Source organism: Ostrinia nubilalis, chromosome 10, assembly GCF_963855985.1.
Source record: "Ostrinia nubilalis chromosome 10, ilOstNubi1.1, whole genome shotgun sequence".
NCBI classification, from domain to species: domain Eukaryota; kingdom Metazoa; phylum Arthropoda; class Insecta; order Lepidoptera; family Crambidae; genus Ostrinia; species Ostrinia nubilalis.
The window spans coordinates 2929666-2950534 of NC_087097.1; the positions used below are offsets into that span (position 1 = coordinate 2929666).

At 36.1% G+C, this 20869-nt stretch overlaps 1 protein-coding gene and 1 long non-coding RNA gene across 2 annotated transcripts in view; one reads left to right on the plus strand and one right to left on the minus strand.

Annotated features, from left to right (window-relative positions):
- The window catches only part of LOC135075687 (uncharacterized), a 545949-nt gene that overhangs the window by 397730 nt on the left and 127350 nt on the right, over positions 1–20869 (minus strand). The window lies entirely within an intron of this gene.
- Positions 6645–20869, plus strand: part of LOC135075510 (5-hydroxytryptamine receptor) — a 137062-nt gene continuing 122837 nt past the window's right edge. Inside the window, exon 1 of the mRNA XM_063969942.1 lies at positions 6645–6877. The gene's annotated coding sequence lies outside the window, so the exon portion shown is untranslated. The remainder of the gene's footprint in view (positions 6878–20869) is intronic.

A 20869-nucleotide genomic window follows, 5' to 3' on the forward strand; every position in this document is an offset into this window, starting at 1 on the left:
TACTCTCCCAAGTTAAACCAACTCTACCAAACGCATCCTGATGACACCCTCGCGTGTCGTATAACAATACAAAATGGAATCGACATTGATCCTTTTATTCACGATTTACCGTTATTACTCTCGCACTCTGATTATTTATATTGTATCCATCAAAGCGGACTGTAGATTATTTTCTCTGAAAGCACTTAGGGAGTATTTTTATGTAATGTACTTCTTTTCATGACGAAAATAGTTCATATATTTTGAAAAGAAGTTGAAGTTTTGTCGTGTTTATTGAAATATCCCAAAGACTATTACTGATACTCATAAAAGAAGCGAAAGAAAACAAGAAGAAATAGTGCAATGGGCAGTGCTAATTTGTCACTAGCGTATTGCCCATATTCTTTAAAGTATAATATTAGCAATTTTTATACTACAAATATTACTAATGTTTTCCCGATAACATAAATAATAATCATTAAGCTTGTATTAATAGTGGGTTCATAACAATACGAGTATTCCAGCGGACGATGGGGTTCGAACTATCAAATCGACACTGACACCATAAATGGTGGTCTCAACGCATTGGGACTCAGCATTTAGGACTGATTTTTGGATCGTCAAAAATCTACATCTTACAACTGAAGAAAAAATGTCATTTTGACATAATATTTCCCATACCGAAACCGTCAATGTGCTAAACCTATTCTTGAGTTAAAATTTATCTGATGATTGAAAAATCGACCCTTAATGTCTTAATAATGTATGCCTGTATGTACATACGTACACGCATTGTTATGTATCAAGATATTTTTTGTGAACCAAATCGACATATTATTATTATTATGACTCGTGTAACTTGGCAATGTAAAATTGATAACGCCTGTCCACGAGCGACCACAATCGATTACAATCTTTCAACATTTAAAAAATTGTACTCGATTGTACATCGATACATCGGTGACCAGCCGCTCCGTGATAATATCAAATTGAACTACTCGAGTGTTGCCAGAGCAATTTAATATTATTTAACGGCCACGGCTCGCTTTCCCGCTCAATTATTGTGTTGACGGTATTTAACGCGACGATTTACTTTTGAATGATACCAAATTGATAGTGGGTATGATATTACGTCATTTACGCCCGTATTCACAAACATCACTATGAGGTCTCACAGTGCGCGTGGACGCACAGGGTGATACACGCACCAATCACAGAACTCTATTCAAAGCTGTGCGTTCGATTTGCTGCTTCACTTAAGCAAGCATCGTTTGTGAATACGGGCGTTACTTTTTTGATGCATCAATACTTATGCTCGCATCAATACTTATGACTATAATTTGTATATTTTAAAGACTGTAAACCCTTGAAAAGGAGGCTGACAATAGTGACTGAGTTTCTTGCGCTGCTTCTTCTCAGCACTGGCCCATTTATTGTCCCGAAGCAGTGGTAGGGTTAATATTGGGACGTGTAAGTGCTTTTTAAAAGCCTATTGGTTAATGAGTTTTTTTAGTTTTTTATGCGTTTTATGATGACTCTTTAATTTGATTTTTTCAGAAAATAAGTATTTATTTTGTCACAATTTTTGTAGGTATTGAAAACTGGCTATGGTACGCGGCTTCAACCGCGTGAAAATTTTTGAGTCATAGAATGTCACAAAGTTTCTCGCGCGCTTTCCTCTTACAACAACCGGGTTTAAACTATCCTTTATTTTACCCTGGAACCCAAACTATCTTTATACCTTTAATCGAAATCAGTTTAGTGGTTTAAGCGTCCAAAGTTAACAGACAGATGGTTACTTTTGCATTTATATTTTTAGTACGGATGTGATGGTAAGTATAAATATTACTTTAAAATGTAAGATCAAAATTTAAATATATTATACATTTGTAAGTTGGCACTAAAATCCGTCTGTGATTCATACGTCTGAGATAAAACTAGAAAACAAAGAAAACGTGTAAAAATAACTTGCGTGTAAATATGAGTTCACTGACAGTCGCAGAGCCATACTATTTTTAAATCTGTGCTTAGCACGTAGCGCAGTGAAGACAAATACCTAAATCGGTAACAATATTCTAGCGAAAAGCTGTCAACTTTATTCTCATATCGTGTCATATTACCAGTATTTTTAGAAAGGGGTTGATTTTTAAAATAGATTCTTTATTATTTTAATGAATAAATCATTTAAGTATTTTAAATAATGTGCGAGTTAAATTATAGCCAAAATTACTTACTATCAAAACTTGTACCTTTAGCACAATAAACTCCAAAATATCACAAAAAGATTCTTGAAAGAGTTAAATAAACGTCACGCGCAGCCTTCTCCGAACTCATAACAGGAGCTGAAAATAAGCTTCACATACAATCAACAAATTCTTAGTCTCCGTAGTTCGTAGCGCGTGCTCGTAGCTGCGGGCTACGGAGACGAGTGTCGTAGCACTCGTAGCACTTGTAGCACCACAAAGGATCACATCAAAGGTCGTTGACTCCGATACGTTAGCTTGTTTGTAGTTTTGCACTAACGTGTAGGCGCAACTCCGCGAAAATTTTGTTTGGGAAAGTTTTAGTGTGTTACATATTTCTCCCGGGATTGGACAGGGAAAAGGTTCATAAATCTGCTTTCAAAGTTCAGCCGTAGATAAATCTTTATAGCGGCTGTCCATTAAAATTGATAGTTGCTACATATCCTGAAATATAGGTACTTTTCCGGAAGATTATACGCGAAGCAAGGGATTTTCTCACTTCCGTTATATCTTATGGGTACATAGAATAAAAATAGAACTAGTATAGCCCGCAAACGAGCAAGAATTTTCCTTATTTATTTATTTTTTAATTCTATATTAGTAAAACAATCAACATAGGCGAACTTAGTAGCAATGTAATGCATGCAGAAGCATTTTTCCCCACAAATTCCATTCCATACAAAATTTGGTGTATATCCCGTCCTACATAGGCTTAGCGATTTATTATAAAGCTCCCCTTTTCTGACATTTTCTTAATATCGCCCCATAACCGATTTACAAACAAATCCGTACATTGTTTTTATTAACTCTACATTTTAGGCAGAGCACACATTATCATACTATCAATAGAAAGCATCACCGTTCTGTGAGTACCTTTAACTGTCAACTAACCCAACATTTCTAGTATAGCAATTTTAACATTTTGCTTGATGTAGGCAGAAGCGCTCAAAAATTGGCAGAAAGAGTGTGTCGTGGTCTTGCAGTGAAGACTAATGACCTAATGACGATGATGGCTTACTTTCTTTTAGAACCAATATATTATTTATTCTATCTAATAAAATCTGAGTAAAAACAACTGAGGATTGACTTCTCATCATTTATTTCTCAAGAAGTGTCAAACGTACATAAACGTATAAACACAACAACATTGTCAGTGGTTAATAGAAAAGAAGTTCTACCAACACTTTCTAAAAGAACAAAGCCATGTCAGTGAATATAGTGAGGTCACAGCCTTAGGTCTTCCTCAGTTGATTGGCGTCCGAAGCGTCCTTGCTTGCATAATTACTTTGTGTGGGGAAAAATTTCCCCAATTTTAAATAATGGCGTCCCATATCATGGGAGACTTATTTCAAAAGTCGTTTTTAGGTGTTCATGGCGTCCGTTAATTTTTAATTTTGTTACAAGCTTTGTTGTGGAAATCTTTTTCTAATTCGTTTTTGTCGTAATGTAAATAAGCTGAGTAAATATAATCAGATAATTATTACTAGCAACAAGAGAGCCATTTGTGATTCTTACAAAAATATTTTCTTTTTCCTTGATAATATAAATTATAAATGTTTGGATTTCTGAGCATTATGAATATTAAAGACGTTATGTCCATTAAGATTTTTAAAACTAACAAATTAATTGTGTATTATCATAATTTATTAAGTCACTCAAATCTTAGATTTTTACCAAATAATTTTTAAATCTAGCCCATAATTCATACAGCTTATTATGTTCAATATAAGCTCTCATGTACATCATACAAATTGTAGAGTATTGAGAGTTATGGCCGCTACCAACTGAGCAATATAGATGGACGTCCTGTGAAAAAAAGACGATGAGTGTATTAGGCTCAGTTGTACCACCTAACTTTGACCGTAACTATAACGATAACCGGTGTTTTTTGTATGGAGTTTGACAGTTTTTGACGTTTGTCAAAGTTAAAGTAAAATGGTGCAACACAGCCTTAATCTACAAGATATTCAAAACGTTCGAATGTGCTGATTCGCAATTGTTTTTTTTAGCGCAAAGCTTTTTTTTGTCATAAACATACTGGATAGTAAAAAAGCCATTACAATAAAAAAGAAACAACAAACTTATTAACATTTATTGTCCGTTACTCATATCTCATATGGCCATTTCCAAAGCAAATAGCTTAGGTGTTTCCGTGTCCAGCGAAATTGGTGGCTGTATTCGGTGGCATTTTGGTGTCGCATATCCATGCAAATAGCTGCATAATAATATCGCTGGCCGTTTTAGGAATTGCTTGGGACAGTAGCCAAATGCAAGTCCAAAGGCATAGATAACAGTGTCCAATGATTAGGTATGTTTGTAATGTGGGGTGAACTGGATTTGTTCCTATTTTCTATATTTTACAACGAGTTTACGCGAGTCTAAATTCACTGGACCGCAAAAAAGGGTTGGTTAGAAAATATTCTATATTATCAAAAGTCCTACGTAGCTTTATGAAACAAAACATACCTACAAGAAGACTACGCATTTTTATTTAGCACTTGATAAATACTAGTGACTCTCCCCTGCTTCGCACAGGTACAATACTTAAAAACCTTCCTCTTGAATCACTCTATCTATTTAAAAAAAATATAATTAAAATTTTTCTTAGCATCAAAATCCGTTGCGTAGTTTTAACGATCTAAGCATACATAGAGACAGACAGACAGGAAAGCGACTTGTGCAGCTGCCGACTAATGTTAATGTAGAGTGTGAAAATAATGTATTTAAGTGCGTGGAAGTGTGGTCTCTTGTAAAGGCACCGGCTAGCTACACATGAACAATTATACTATAGGATAGAACTATGTCCCTAGGTATCCTAATTCCCTAGTTCCCTAACCTACAGCATAAATGTAAGATAAATAAATATATAAATAAGTGAGGGATGTCTGCACCGTGAGACCTAAGGTAACAGACGGAATGTGGTGAGGAATAAGGTGAGGAGTGGGTTTTCTCACTGCCAGTCAAGCAGACTCACAAGACTGATCAGGATCTGATGGCTAAGGGTGTCTTGGCCACAGTGAGAGGAATATAGTTACCAGGTGGAACGATACGTGGTTGAAATGATGTAGTCCAAGTCCAAACGGTCAAAGAGGATTTATTAACAATCTTACAATATTTATAAATCAAATCAAATCAAAATCAAATCAAAAGTATTTATTCAGTTTAGACCACAAGTGGCACTTATGAACGTCAAAATTATTATAGAAAATAATAAAAAAGAAAAGTTAGCCCTTATGGGGCACTTTACATGTCTCCTTATCTTTTGGGCCCTACCACTATACTAACGCTATTTACACACACATACAAGTACATTACTTAAATCTATAATAGTGTACGCCCGTGTAATGTGCAACGATTGCACTATGATGTAGGCCAAATTTGTTGCTGATCAGAGATCAATGTTCGTCTGAACACGACTGTTTTTTTATAACATGAAGTGATAATTAATTTAGTGCTTATTTCATAAAGCTAGGTCTAGGTCAGGTACTTTTGAAGATATTGAATTTCTAACCGGCTCTTTTTCTTTGTGGTCCAGTGTACATAGACAATAGTGTAACCAATGATAATATCTTTGTAATGGAGAGCTAACCTAGCTTTGTTCATATTTCAGCATTTTACAACAAGTTTGCACGAGTTGTGTTGACGTGTGTTATGGCATGAAAAAACGCGCGTCATCATTTTTGTATGGAAATGTCACAACACGCGGTTATGAAATGTACATTATGAAAAAAAATTAACATACACTATAAGGCTTTATCGTTTATATTGTAGCTCGAAAACATTAGGCGCCATAGGCGTCAGACAAGGTCAAGTTTAATTTGAAAAAAGTCATACACATGTTTTTTTGTTTTTAATTACAGTATTAATCGAGCAGTAAAAAAAAAACAATTTTCTTCATCATTTTTACGTAATAAATAATCTTCACTACAAAAGCATGAGCCTCTTTGTCAAGGCCTATATTTGCCTTAAATCAGACTAATAAGCAAACCCGTATAAAACATAAACGTGTTTAATCAATTACGTCTTACATCTCTTATCCTCTAGCGATCGTAATTAAAAGCGTATTGCGGAGATTCCTGCCATTGTTGAATTAGTAAGGCATCGGGCCCTCAAAAGAGGCCTATGTCAACAGAAGATTGTCTAATACGGCCTCGGAAAGCCTTCAAGTACGTACAATCTGATTCTGACTCGCTTCGTTCGTCGCAGAAAGAAGCCTAAATTCTTTGCAAGATCTCATCTCAGTATTTACATTTTAACTTGACGTCGACATGTGACGGCCCATAGAGCAGCCTATCAACTAAAAAGAACAATTTCGCTAAACGTTCTAGCGGAACACAATTTTTCTCAGTCCCTGTGAAGGCAGTATCAACAATTTTGCGCGCGCCACCCAGTTCAACCCATCCCAGTTCACGACTGGCTACAGACTGGGGCGCACGCCACAACGCTCGTTCAGCCGACGGGCTCGTCGATCCGAAATTCAAAAATTTAAAAACGCGCGAAAATTCTAACTTTTTTTCCGAGTGGCCAGTGATTGTGAGAGTCGGTGGCGAATGATGTGGTACGACACAGATGTGGGGTAGCGACTGGTGGCACACCACACAGATGATAAAATGATCATCAGAAACACGGGACGGCTTTGAACTTGCAACTGCCAGGTACATTTTTTACTTTTTTACGTACGCCAAAAAGTTTGCATTATTTAAATAAATTATAACTTTTAAAAATAAATGGGATTTGATAAATGGTTCGCAGGTTCGTTGAGAATGGAATGTGCTTGTGTAAGTTAATTTAGTTTGACCTTTAAATATCTTTCATTAAAATTCATATCGAATTGGAAATTATACTGATATTTGAAAGAAAGAAAGAAAGAAGAAAGAAAAATTGTTTATTTGGTTCAAACATAGTAATGTTACATTTGCTCTAGTATTATGAATATTTACAGACAATTTCCATGATTTTTAATTGACTTAGATCGATTCCAATATTTTCAAACCGATTTCAATCCAATCGACTCTGAATCCTATAAAAATAAAAACAGCCAAACAGTTACAGTGATCATTAACTCGTCAACCCCAAAAAACAAATATTTCCAAAAGCAACAAACGAAGTTCCTGCCCAAAAATTTGAGTCGGATTCTGGGGAAACTTGAGATGCTTCAAGTTCGGCTACATAAATACATCTCGGTTTAAACTTACTGATTTATCTTACAAACTTTGAGTCAGGATAATAATCTCGCAAAATTTATATCTAGACGACCAAAAATTCCCCCGTCCTTTAAAAGACCCGATGGATAATTATTTTAATTGAAGAGTAAGACAGTAATTATACTTAATAAGAGTAAATTTGTGTGGAAAGTGGAAAATTACATTTAAAATTAAAGACCTGAATCGTTGATTGCGATGTACTCATTCTTTTGTTTTAATAAATAATGACACGAATGTCGCAAATGTCTCAATAAAGTTGCAAATAATATAAATACAATGTTTTTTTTTTAAACAGATAATTATAAAAAAAGAGACTTGTGTTTAAATTAATGCACATTATTAGTAAGTTTACTTATCCAATTTATATCATATATCTTAGCGTTGTTAGTTTTCTACGTAAAATTGTTTTTATACAAGTCTGTTTTCTGCCTCTTTGATAAAATTCACACGTTAAGGAAAATTAACAATGGTTAAGAAAATAAGGCATGTGTACCTAGTATAGGTATTGACCTTGAAGACGTATTATGGATTTTTGTTCTTATCTAAGGTAAAGTTAGTAGTAAATTATTGGTGGTTGAGGATTCCGGGTGAAGCTCACTTCCACCTTCAGCTTGATCATCACTTACCATCAGGTGAGATACAGGCCAAGAGCTTCCTCGTTGTGGATAAAAAAATATATTTTATTATTTGCCAGGAATATTAACTTATTACGCGACTTTCGCATATCCTCACTTCAACCATCTGGAAAATGTACACTGGATTAAACCTAATATTGAGAATTAAAATTAAATGACATTTTATAATTCGGCTCCAAAACTATTATGTAAGGAGAGGCGACCAATGACAGGACGCGTTGATGTGAACTCCTCGCGACAAATTCATACACGACATCTGATCGCCACGTCCGATCGGACTGACGACATCGTAAAGGTAGCAGGGAAGCGCTGAATGCAGGCTGCTACCAATCGATTAACGTGGAAAGCATTAGGGGAGGCCTATGCTCAGCAGTGGACGTCCTATGGCTGAAATGATGATGATGATGCTGATGATGATCTGATCGCCATCGCGCACGCAGGCTGCACGCAGGCTGCACGCGTTGGTTTGGCCGAACCCTTAACTCCAACTTCCGAAACACAATAATACTGTTAACATTGTTGACAAATGGAAATATTGCGGATGTTGACGCTAGAGTTAGGCATAATATTGCGTGGGAGTGCAATTATTATTGTTTAAGTTGGTAAAGTTTTGATCTTAATTATGACGAAACATTAAGATAATACCTCATAAAGGTAGCAGGATGCAGTTCGCTACCAACCGATCATTATGGAAGTCAATGGGGGAGGCCTATGTTCATCGGTAGACGTCTTATGGCTGATATGGTGATGATGATTAAGATAATAATCACTTAGATTAGATACGTATTTCAGATTTAGAGCAATTACAGGACAAAATATATGACTGAAATTGAATCTAATTTAGAGCGTTGTTTTAGACGGACTTAAATCTAAATCGAGAATCTAAAGATTAAAGGTTTGATTGTTTTTACTTATATTTGTCTTGAATATGCTCCAAAAATACTGAACTGATTTGAAAAAATCTTTCACCATTAGAACATTATTTCTGATGAACATAGACGTCTTTGCAATTTCTCATTCCAATATCGCATCTATTACAAACTTCATAAAATGCCGTAGTATTTAACTTTAAGTGCCGTCGTATAATAAGCTGCACTCAACATTCTACCAACCCCGCTTCTTGACTACACTTTTTAAACTCAATTATTAAAAGAGTTACTGCTGTCCAATTAAAGTAAATTGAAATAGTTTTCGTAACAGCTGTCCATTCTTTCAGCAAATAACAAGAACGTTAAAGCTAAACAATTTCTAGCGCCATAGTAACACGCGAGACTTAATTGTGAATACTAACAAAATGACGGCCATATTAATCATGAGAATGACTGGCCACTTCTTTGCAATCCAATAAAAAAGATATTCGAATTTTATTTGCCGACTTTCACTTTTTCACACCAGCCAGTGACGTCTGTGTTTAAATAATGAACACTTTTTATTCTTATTTTGCGATGCTTTTTTGTTTCTGCGAACTGCTGATTGGTATTGTAATCTATACTTTTTTAAACAATATAAAACTGAAGATTAATCTCAGGAACTACTGGTTTGAATCATTTTTGTTTTGAGTAGACACACAGATATTGATCACTCAAAGATCAATAGGAGCGGAGCATCTGAAAAATGTTGCAAAAATGGGAAAAATATTCAAAAACTCACGTAAAATAATTATATTCTCATACTTTAGGGCCTTTTTATAATGTAGGAATTTAAATAAATTTATTGATGTTCCTAAACTACAGAAAACTGTGTATTTCAGTAGGTAATATAGAAACATTTTCTTGTTTAAATTATTAAGCAAGATTTTAAAATATTCCAACATTTCTACCGTTTACGCAGAAGTATTAACCCAGTTGTTACGGATATCCCTTTTTTCTTACGATTCCTGTGATTTTGCATATATGGGCTATTTAATGCATCAAGGCAACAGGAAAAATAAAATAAAAAATATTGGTCTTACGGAAATGCTGGAAAATGGTGTTTGATATACGGAACGCTAGTAATATGTACGGCCGCTTGTATGAACTTAAAGATAATACCTACTCTTTGCGACTTGCGTAAGTTATTGAAGTATTTGCATAAAATATGGAATATTCATTAATAAAAAAATATTCAGAGTTAAATTTGTTATTTTTAAAATTTAATTCCAGTAGTGTGAACTGTATATTATGCCCAAAACATTTTCTGGGATAAAGGGTATTATTATATTTCTTGCAAAAAACATTGCATTTGTATCAAAGCGTGAGTTTCATAAAAAACTGTGTATTGTGACTGAATATGAGATGTTAAAATACTTCTCCTCTGTTTATGTGGCGGAGAAAATCTCTTGGTTTTGAAAGTTGGCGCAATTTTCAATGCATTTGAAGCAACTGTAACCACACTAAATCATCTCATTTACAAACAATAATTTCTTCATATCTTCAAACATGTCTAGGGCATAATTGGCTATCTAAGCTAACCGGATGCAGTCTTCTTCATCATCACTGGATGAAGAATGCTCTAGTGATTTCTACGTGGGCTCTCATTTATAATCCAGGAAAATCTATTGACACTTTATTTTCATCACCAGAGTTCTCTTTGGTTAAGTCACAATTACAATTTTCCGGATTTTCCGGCGGGAAAATTGTGATTGAGTTAGGGATACACTCATCTTCATTTTTCTCCAATTCTTCAATGGTTTCATTTAAAGGAAAGGGCCTCGAAGGCAGGCGCTAAAACAACAAAATACCGCAGTTCATATTACTAGCGTTCCTTATACGGATCACTAAGTTTTACGTTGAATTAGTAACAGTTACTATAAAAATGTTTATAATTATGTTATCTATTTACAAAAAGTGGGCTACAAACTTTCATATTTCGGCAAGAAATACTTCAGAATAAATACTTATCATGCTTGTATTCACCTTGAAAAAGTCATCATAAAATCTACGAAAACAACAAAACGCTTACGATTGAAATGTGACACCCAATGGAGAACAGAACACTTCTGATGGACAAAGGGACCCCACAGGAATCGTTTAACATAAGCAATGTTATCAGAAACCACCCTCATTGTGTATAATAATTTAATTTTTATGTTGATCCGTATATCAAACGCTAGTAACAAGTGGGTTAAGAAGCGAAGGTAAGAAAAAAGCGCTGACCCTCTCAAGATTTACACTAATAACGCGAAATTTGCATAGAAATCCCCAATTCGCTTCCTTCATAGCGACCTGGCGCATGAATCTTCGCAAACAAACTGAAGTGTTAAGTATAATAATTACACCTCCATTCCAAAGGGCCTGCTTTAAAAATAATGAGCGCACGCTTCGTTTTTAAAAGCAGTCCTGTGTTTTCAAAACGCGCCGAGCTAAAAACATGAAAACATCAGAGTCAAAGTGTTGATTAAAATAATTGAAGATCACGCCGCCCGTGTAGGCGCAAATTAAAATTAGGGCGAATACAACCTCTTTAATAAAAAAGCTTCAGTTTCACCCTTCACGTTTTTTGCTAAAGACGCTTTGACGTGCAACTGTTTAATTAGTGACAGCCGTAATTTTAATGGATTCTTTTCACGGAAGATGGCGCTTCGTTTGTTGATGATGCAGTTAACGTTATTTTGAATGAATGCAAATACTTTTTTGACTTTGATTTTTGACTTGAACTTTCAATGGGGATCCGGGAACCATTAGTCAATGATAATTCTTTTTTTTTTAGAAAAATATGTACTTCTTATCGGCTGTACAGCTGTTTTAGGTCTCTTGTAGTCTGATAATAGAAATTCTAGCCCAAATGCATGTTGGGGACCTAACTTGCCAACATTTTTTTAAAGCTACCTTTTATACATTTTGAAGTTAGAGAAACATGTCAAGTCAGTTGAATGCATTTGATCCTGAACTTGCCCAGTGACATTCAGGCGGCCTTCACAGCCCCTGCGTTCGGTCTAGGCCGAGTTATAATAATATCTAGACTTAGACTTCGTTCGAGTGGAAAGCGTTCGAATAGATTGATAATGACGCAATAACAAAATACACTGGGTATCGTTATAGTTACGGTTAAAGTTTGGTGGTGTAACTCTACCTTAAAATATTGATGCGAAATAAGTTTGTCTTCTTGTTCGATGTAAGTTGGCTTTTTAATGCTAGTTTGGAATTTTTATAACCGGTGGATTTTTTTAACATTTGTTAATGTTTTAAGTAAAATGGTGAAACCCAGCACTGTATACTTAATATTCTCATCCATTGAGTACCTATTCTGAAAATCATAATAAGTCAAAATACCTTTTTTTCTGTTGATGATGATAAATCGCAAAATGTAAGCAGTAAGTATAAATATTTTGCTTTGTCTGTTAACTAGCTTAACATAATAAAAAAGACTAGAAATAAACAACAAAAATACTTACATGAATATTACGCACCTACTACGCATATTCATACAATTTGTGGAGGTATCTGTTTTGAAATTGTAACGCTTGTGTTTTACAAAATGAATGTTACTGATACTGTCTAGCGACCTATACAAGGACGCGTATTCCATTCCCGCTATGTACAATTTAATATCAGTGTTATGGGTATGAATATTAGCCTTAGTAATGGATATTTACAAAATCCATTATATTTAAGTATTGCATATTACTTTACTTATCACTTAATCTGTGTGTATAAACCTATCTACAACATCGCAGCGGCTATGGATTAGAATTGAGATCATTCTTGAGCAAAAGCAGCTAAAAATGTATTATTTATTTACACTTGGGATACTCTTTTATACTCGTAAGTTCCCGTAGCACATAAAGTTAAACATGTACCTACTGTAATTAAATAGGAGCTAATTTTTCAACAAAACTTAGTCTATCTATAGTATTTATGTTTGTTATCATCACACTAACATTTGACCCCATCTGGAGTCAATAGCGCAACCAAAAATGGCTTTATATGTACGTAAACTAAACACCTGCCCAATGATGTGAATTGTGATAGAGCTAATGTACCAATAAAAAGGCTAAGAAGAATTTTAACCGATAGATAAAAAGATTCAGCGATAAAATCATAAAACCCCAGTTAAATTTAATCCGGTCCGCTTCCCCCACAAACTAGAATGGCGGACAAAGGTCATTGGTTTCATATCGTGCATCTAACTATGCATTTTCAATGGACAGCCTTTTGATCGATTATAGTGCTATTACGGGTCATTCATTTTATAATGTCATGTTCAAATCTCTAGGGACGCCATTGAAAACTTAGAGTTTGAGGTTACAATGGTGTCAGAGATATTCACAAACTATGCTTGCTAAGTGAAGCAGCAAATCGAACGCACAGCGTTGAATTGAGCTATGTGATTGGTTCGTGTGTAACCCTATGCATTCACGCGCACTGTGAGACCTCATAGCAATGTTTGTGAATACGGGCGTTAGTTGTCTTCTTGTATGATTTGGGGACACCCAACTTCTGTGTTCTGGATTCTATATCAAAAGATCTATCAGATTCATCGACATTCCCAACCAGGAGGGAATAGCCGTAGCGTTGCTTACCTTTTCTAAGAAACTCCTATCCTTTCTCTTACTTTATTCGAAAGAAAACATGGTTATTATAAACAATTATTTGTACAAAGTATCCAGTGAATCAAAAGCCGATCGTCAGTCTTCCATGTTCATGATCAATTGATTTATTAGTTAAAATTAAACGTAACAAAATGCGTTCGTTTGTTCTTTTCAGCCAAATGACGTCCACTACTGGACAAAGGCCTCCCCCAAGGATTTACATAGCAAATAGCCAAGCAAAACAAAAATCCAACAATATAACTGATGAAAATTTAATGAAAAACCTACTTGGGGAGAAAATTTTCCTGATACGCATAGATAAGTAATCAAGCGAGATAACGAAAATTGATTAACAAAATTAGGTAGTGCTTAAAAAAATTCTTCCCTCAGTAATCGGATAAGCCTTTGTAACTAAAAAACTAATGATTAATAGACACAATTCAATTCAATTAAGTTTCACTCAAACTTGATAAATGAAACGGGTGATCACGATAAGTAAATAAATGTAACCCTAGCCGCAATCGCGACTGTGACAAACGACTTCTGTCTCGATCCATCAACATACATTTAGGCAGAGCTAGTGTTGTAGAGGAAAGATTCTTGAAAGAATCAAAGGTTCTCTAAAATAAATCTGTATTTCCCAAATCAGAATGTCAAGCGCTAAATCCTGAGAGAGACGAATCTTAGTGATGAATAATGTTTGTTTAATAATGTACTTACTTGTTCATTTTTTCGTAACCGTCGGCGGAGGCCTCAGGTCGGCGTTATAGATCGCTTCATCCACGAAGACGCGCCCCACCAATTTTTGGTTGAGAGAAGCGCGGGGTGTGGGGAATTTGATCTGAACAATCCGAAAGTCATTATTGTAGTGTACGTGTGCAGTGTGCACTCATGGATAATTTAGCGTGTACCGATAACACTCAAACATTAGCGGAATAATGGTGGGCCGCGTCTTCGTTGATGAAACGATCTATAGTAGTGTAGGTCAAATCCTCCATTTGTAGATAAATAAGAGAGAGACGTGCTCCTGCGCTGGAGATCATAATGAACTGATGATGATGATCACCCATTAGCCAATAGTTTTAAAACGGTCGTGCTTTTGCAACGGAGATCAAGTGAAAATATTTTGATTATGACAATGAAATTATTGCTAATCTTGTATGGATTAAATAATGGAGCTATAGAGTCGTGCTCCTGCAGTGGAGCTGGAGACCAAGTGATGTAATGAAGTGATATTGTTCTTATTTCTAACTAGCTGACCCGGCGAACTTTGTTCCGCCTTAATGGCAAATAAGCAGACTTTTTTTTTATTTCGAACGGGATAAAAAGTATCCTATGTCCTTCTCCTGGCTCTAAACTACCTCCCTGGCAATTTTCAGCTAAATCGGTACAGCCGTTCTTGAGTTATAAGTGGAGTAACTAACACGACTTTCTTTTATATATATAGATATGGATTGAATGATAGACATTGTTTAATTACCTTAGGTTCCGTGGTGTTTATAAAATCTTACAAAGACTGTTATTATTGTTCTGTGCTTAAAGCGCTGAAAAGATTTTCTTATTAAAATTGAAATAATACTCGTAACATGAATTTCTTTTCCTATTTTACGTTTATTGTCTAACTAACGTGTGTCAACGTACTAAGGCGTATAATTAAATTGTACCTCTATTTCTTAGAAAATAACCCGAAGAGAGAGACTAAAACAAATACCTATTATAATGTAAGTTACATTCGAGTTTGCCTTTCTTTCGCTGCTGAGTCGGCGTTTTAAATTTTTAAACAGCTCACAGCTGGAGGTGATACCACTTACGATGTAGCGAGATACAATGGATTTTAGAATTTTATACATTCTATGTTTACCTTCTCTTGAACAGCACTGAGTGAGGTGGATTTGGAAGGAAAGATTTTGGTGAGAATATGAGATTTTAGAAAGTCGCGTGAAATTCATTTTGTCTCAGAAAGACTTCTTCTTAAAGTTGCAATTTATATCTGTAGGTATGTTATTCTAATGTAAAAAAAAATAACGCCGTATTCACAAGCATTACTGTGAAGTCTCACAGTGTACGTGGACGTACAGGGTCACACACGAACCAATCACAGAGCTCTATTCAACGCTGTTCTGTTCGATTTGCTGCTTCACTTAAGCAAGCATCGTTTGTGAATACGGGCGTTAAGTTTCATAAAAATCCGTTTAGTAGCGTTAAAGAGACAACATCCATTCATCATCATCATCATCATCATCATCTCAGCCATAGGACGTCCACTGCTGAACATAGGCCTCCCCCAAAGCTTTCCATGTTGCCCGGTTGGCAGCGGCCTGCGTCCAGCGCCTTCCTGCTACATTTATGATGTCGTCGGTCTACCAAACCAAACATCCATTCATCCTCACCAACTTTTTTGCACATACTTGTAAGTATAGGGTTATTTCCCAGAAATGATTTATTTCCACTGCAGGTTTATTATAACGTAGGAGGTTGTTATTATGTGTTTCAAACACACATTTGAGTAAACTACTAAGCTATTAACCCATTCACTGTCAACAACCGAGACACAGTAGTAAAACAATAGAGCGTGAACTAGTACGTGTAGTACATGGACTGTTAAACTGTTAATTAGGATCTTCTCACGGTGACGGTTTGTGAAGGACATTATAGGGTTGAGTCAATCTAATTTTCTTAAAGAAATATGAATCGTATTTTACAGTACACTTACAACAACTAGACCATAGTAACAAGATTTCTACCAAACACTCCTTAGGGAGACTGATATTTTAGTATTATTGTGTTTAAGATTAGTGATTAATACGATCAAGTTTCGTGCAACTGCCTAAGGTGATAATTGAACGCACGACCCTTCGCTTGCCGGGCGACTGCTCTGACTACTGAGCAACTTTTTTTTTTTTCTTCGGGAAATGCTTTGCGCATACCTGGTCTATGGGGACGGCCAGTGGGTTATGTGGAACTCTCCCCGCCTACCCACTAAAGGTGGGGCCTACCCACTAAAACCCGACGATTTCCACCAGAGCCCAATGAAAGGGAGCCGCGAGTTATTGTCCTAGTTGGACATTCGTCCGCAGCTCCGCCTCAGGCTAGAGGCTCGCTCACGAGCGAGGGAACCCCCAATCCCCTCCTCCACTTGTTTTTTATAGAGGTTTTCTCCTCGCGGCCCTGGTAAGACAGGACCGCCGTAGCGGGTTACGGTCTGCTCCATGCCGGTGCTCAGTCAGCTCTGCTGATCAGAGAAGTACCGAGAGCGGCCCTACAAAGAATGGACCCGGGCAACCGCCCAGCCAACCCCCACTTTTGGGGGTTTTTAAAGATGTCCCCTGCATCGTGGCCCGGGCAAATGCCTCGACGGCCCCCGGCCCACTCAATTGTGGGTTACGGGTTGCCCGACAGGCCCGCCGAGTTGACGAGACCTGCCGCGCAGGTGAGAAGTTAGCCATCCGAGTGAACAGACTACGCGGGCGTTGCCCAGGGTGCACCACGAGGAGGTCCCTAACCATCGCACCCCTGACCCCTGAGCAACTTAGGCTGAGTTGCATCATCTTACTTTAACTTTGACAAACGTCTAAAATCTGTCAAACTCCATACAAAAGGCACCGGTTATTAAATTGTCTTTAGCCTAAATGTTATAGATGAGACTCAGATATTTTGATTACTATGGCAATTCAGTCAGTAGTATAATTTTAATAACCAACCAAGCATTCAGCTTAAAACAATAATTTCATTACTGCTCGTATTCAGGACAAGTTGTTTACTGCACAATACAATTTAATCCCCCACTAGATCGGATTTTTCGGTCCGTCGGGCGTGGAGGAAATGAATCTATGCTGTATTTGCCGGGTATACCGTTGACTGTATATTTCATTAAGGACAACGCCCATTTTCGCCGGGGCTAATGGCTCGTGAAGATGTTGTTCGGAAACAGATCATCAGAATGTAGCAGAATAATCCAATTATGGATATCGACTGTTTTCCTTGAATATAATAATATTTGGTAGTAGTAGTAGCATATGATGGTGTCAGAGATTATGGCGTCTGACACTGCTCTATCGTAAATAAATAGTGCTTCTAATCGGAATAATTGAGTGAATGAAGGCTTCATTACTCGTAATAAACAACCTTAACACAAAATTATTTTTTACACATACATAAATTAGGGACACTTGTACAATCTGGGAGATGAACCTAGGTTGTCCATTGTCCATGTAGATAAAAAATCTGCTGCGATTCTTCCGAATGTCAATATTGGTCTCTAACAGTAACGGTCTCTAAGAGTAGATATCTACCATCAATAAAGGAAGGTGTCTATAAAGGTTTGTCTCGTAATAAAATTAGAAATAGAAGATGGCTAAATTATTTAAATATAAGGAAAAAAGTTGATCCGTTATAAACAAAAGACTTGCTGTCTTTTGTTTGTAATGGATCAACTTTTTTTAAATAAACGGCAGTCAATTCATCAAGTTAATTTCTTGGACCCGATACTTAGCGACTCTTGAATAACCCTTTTTAACCCTTTCCTATGAAAAAAAACTGGTTAATAACAAACCTATTAAGCAATCTTTAACAATTTTATAAATTTTTGTAAACTATGCACGTGTGATGATACTGAATAAACATGTTTTCTTTCTTTCTTTCAAACAACATGTTCCCGTCATAGCCTCAGTACAGTCATTGATACAAATTATACCGAAATGAAAGTATTTATTGCTATCTCGTGCGTACACACATATACGTTACACCTTAATACAATTTACATGTACGCCCAAGCATCCATCATTTCGGCCCCTTTTATTTCCATCTGATACTTTTATATGGCAGCTCGAAATTAGTTTATTTTGGGGGTGTTCCCGGGTGTAGGGGAGAGAGGGGGGATATTAGACTCTAAATCATATGGACGATGACGTGTCAAGGTAAACAATACGTTTTGCAGTTGCAATTGATGCTACTTTGCAAAATCTGTATTTATATAAAAGCGAAAGGTCTGACTGACTGACTCACTCACTCATCGCGAAATCTTAGAAATTACAAGTGCGAGGAGTCTCAAATCTTACACGGGGTTCCTTTTAGAACGTAGGTGCTCACTAAGAACGGATTTTACGAAACTCCACAAAAATAGTAAAACGGGATCCACACGTACGAAGTCGCGGGCGACCGCTAGTATCTGATATTTCTTCGTCGTCTTTTTCAAGGTAAATATTTTCAATATAAACAAAATGCTATCGATCAATTACCTGATCATCTGTTCAATTTGCACAGATTCTGTATGGTAATTTACTTTCGCGTCTTCTACATTTTTAACGTAGGTACAGTCAGCATTGAGACACAAGATAAAAATATCACCAAATGAAAACAAGATGATGAAAAATAAACAAAACAAAAGCGATAATGAACAAACAGATGTGGAATTGTGTAAAGCGATCGTTATCATTTGACAGTTCATAACGTACGATTATTCTGTAAAACGCTTTGTTTAACTGACTTTATCGTACGTTGTTAACTGTCAAATGATTACGCTTGCTTTACACTATTCCACCTCAGATATAATGATGAATAAGGTGTTATTGAAGCAAATCGCAATATTTGAAGATAAAATATAAATAAGGGCCAATTAGGTCACATTTTAAGAATATGTATATAGGTGTAAAATAATCAGCTGTTACCTTTCAAATGCTCTGTTGCTTCTGAAAATTCCTCTTCAGAAGTATGTGATTCCCACAGTAACATTTTCTTAATATAAAGGCTGCTTCTGTAGCTGACTGTACAAATGAAATTTGGTATACCCACAATTCCTTGTAAGGCTCATTTTGTTCCAGAAATTGAGTGTGAAATTTATACAACTTTTCTTGCCTCTGGATTCCTATTGCGAAGGGGGAGGCTTTTGGCGTGGGTGGAAGATTGTTTCTATTTATTCGTAACTGAAGTCACTCGTATAGCCTTGAAAATTGTATTATTTTTGTTTAGTAATTACAGACAAGTACTCGGTACACTGAACATCATGTCAGTGTAAATATTTACACACATCTGAGTAGGTACAACCACTCAGACCGACTGGTAGGCCGCTACCAATCGATCGACATGGAAAGCATTGGGGGAGGCCTATGTTCAGCAGTGGACGTCCTATGGCTGAAATGATGATGGTGATGATGAGCAGGTAAGGTGACCACATACGACAACAACAACATACTATACAATATTTTTGTTGCAAAATTTTCCGTATAGTGCATAATGTGCCAGAGATTTTCGCTTGATGTGATATTGTCTTCGCATCAGAATGAGATTTTTACCCGACTGCGCCAGAAGGAGGGTTATGTTTTTCGAGTGTATGTATGTATGTGGGTATGTATGTATATTTCTTTGGTACGGCTTACAGCCTAAACGGCTTGACCGATTTTTGTTTGAGTGATGTCTTTAGATTCGTCTTAATCGTGAGAGTGACACTGGTTTTATTTATTTTTTATTTTATTGAAAAAAAATGGCGGATTTTAGGCGCCATAATGTCTTAAATTTTTTTTTCCCCAAAACTTATCGAGTGGGGTATCAAAATAAAGGGTTTTTTAAGTAGTTTACAAAAATGCACGTTATTTAACTAAAAAGATAATAATGTATTTCACGAATATAGTACCTACCTACGCGTACCTACTTAATTTTATTATAGGATAGTGCCAGGGTCTGGACCAAGTGTTGCCCAGAATCAACCCATAGTGCATTTTGTTCCTCAGGCCTATACTAATGTGTAAACCGAAGCGCACTGAAATCTATCCCTTGAGTTAAGAGAAAAAAAGAGTTTTGTTTCGAATTATTTACATACAAAATATCATCGATGTACTCGTATACGTACTACGCATAAGATTTCGCGATTGTGGCATTAAATAACACTCGATATGTTGAACTTAACCATACTGCATCCGTACACGTTACTTTAGTGCGATTTAGACATTCTTTATAAAAGATCTAGCGCTGTTTTAATTGTTCGGTAAGTTGACAGAAATTCATTGTTTCCAAAATGAAGCAATTGAAGTTTTAGTTCTCTATCCTTGAAAAAATCAATTTATTGGTGTATTACAATCGATTATTAAAGTTATTGTAAGCTAAAAGTTCTTGCTCCATTTTGGAAATAATTCATTTCTGTCAAGTAACCAAACTAATGCAACAGCGCTTGATCGCTTATAAAGAATGTCGAAGTCGTACTAAAGTAAGGTGTACGGATGCAGTATGGTTAAGTTCAACAAAGCGAGTGTTATTTAATGCCACAATCGCGAAATCTTATGCGTAGTACGTATACATCGATGTTAT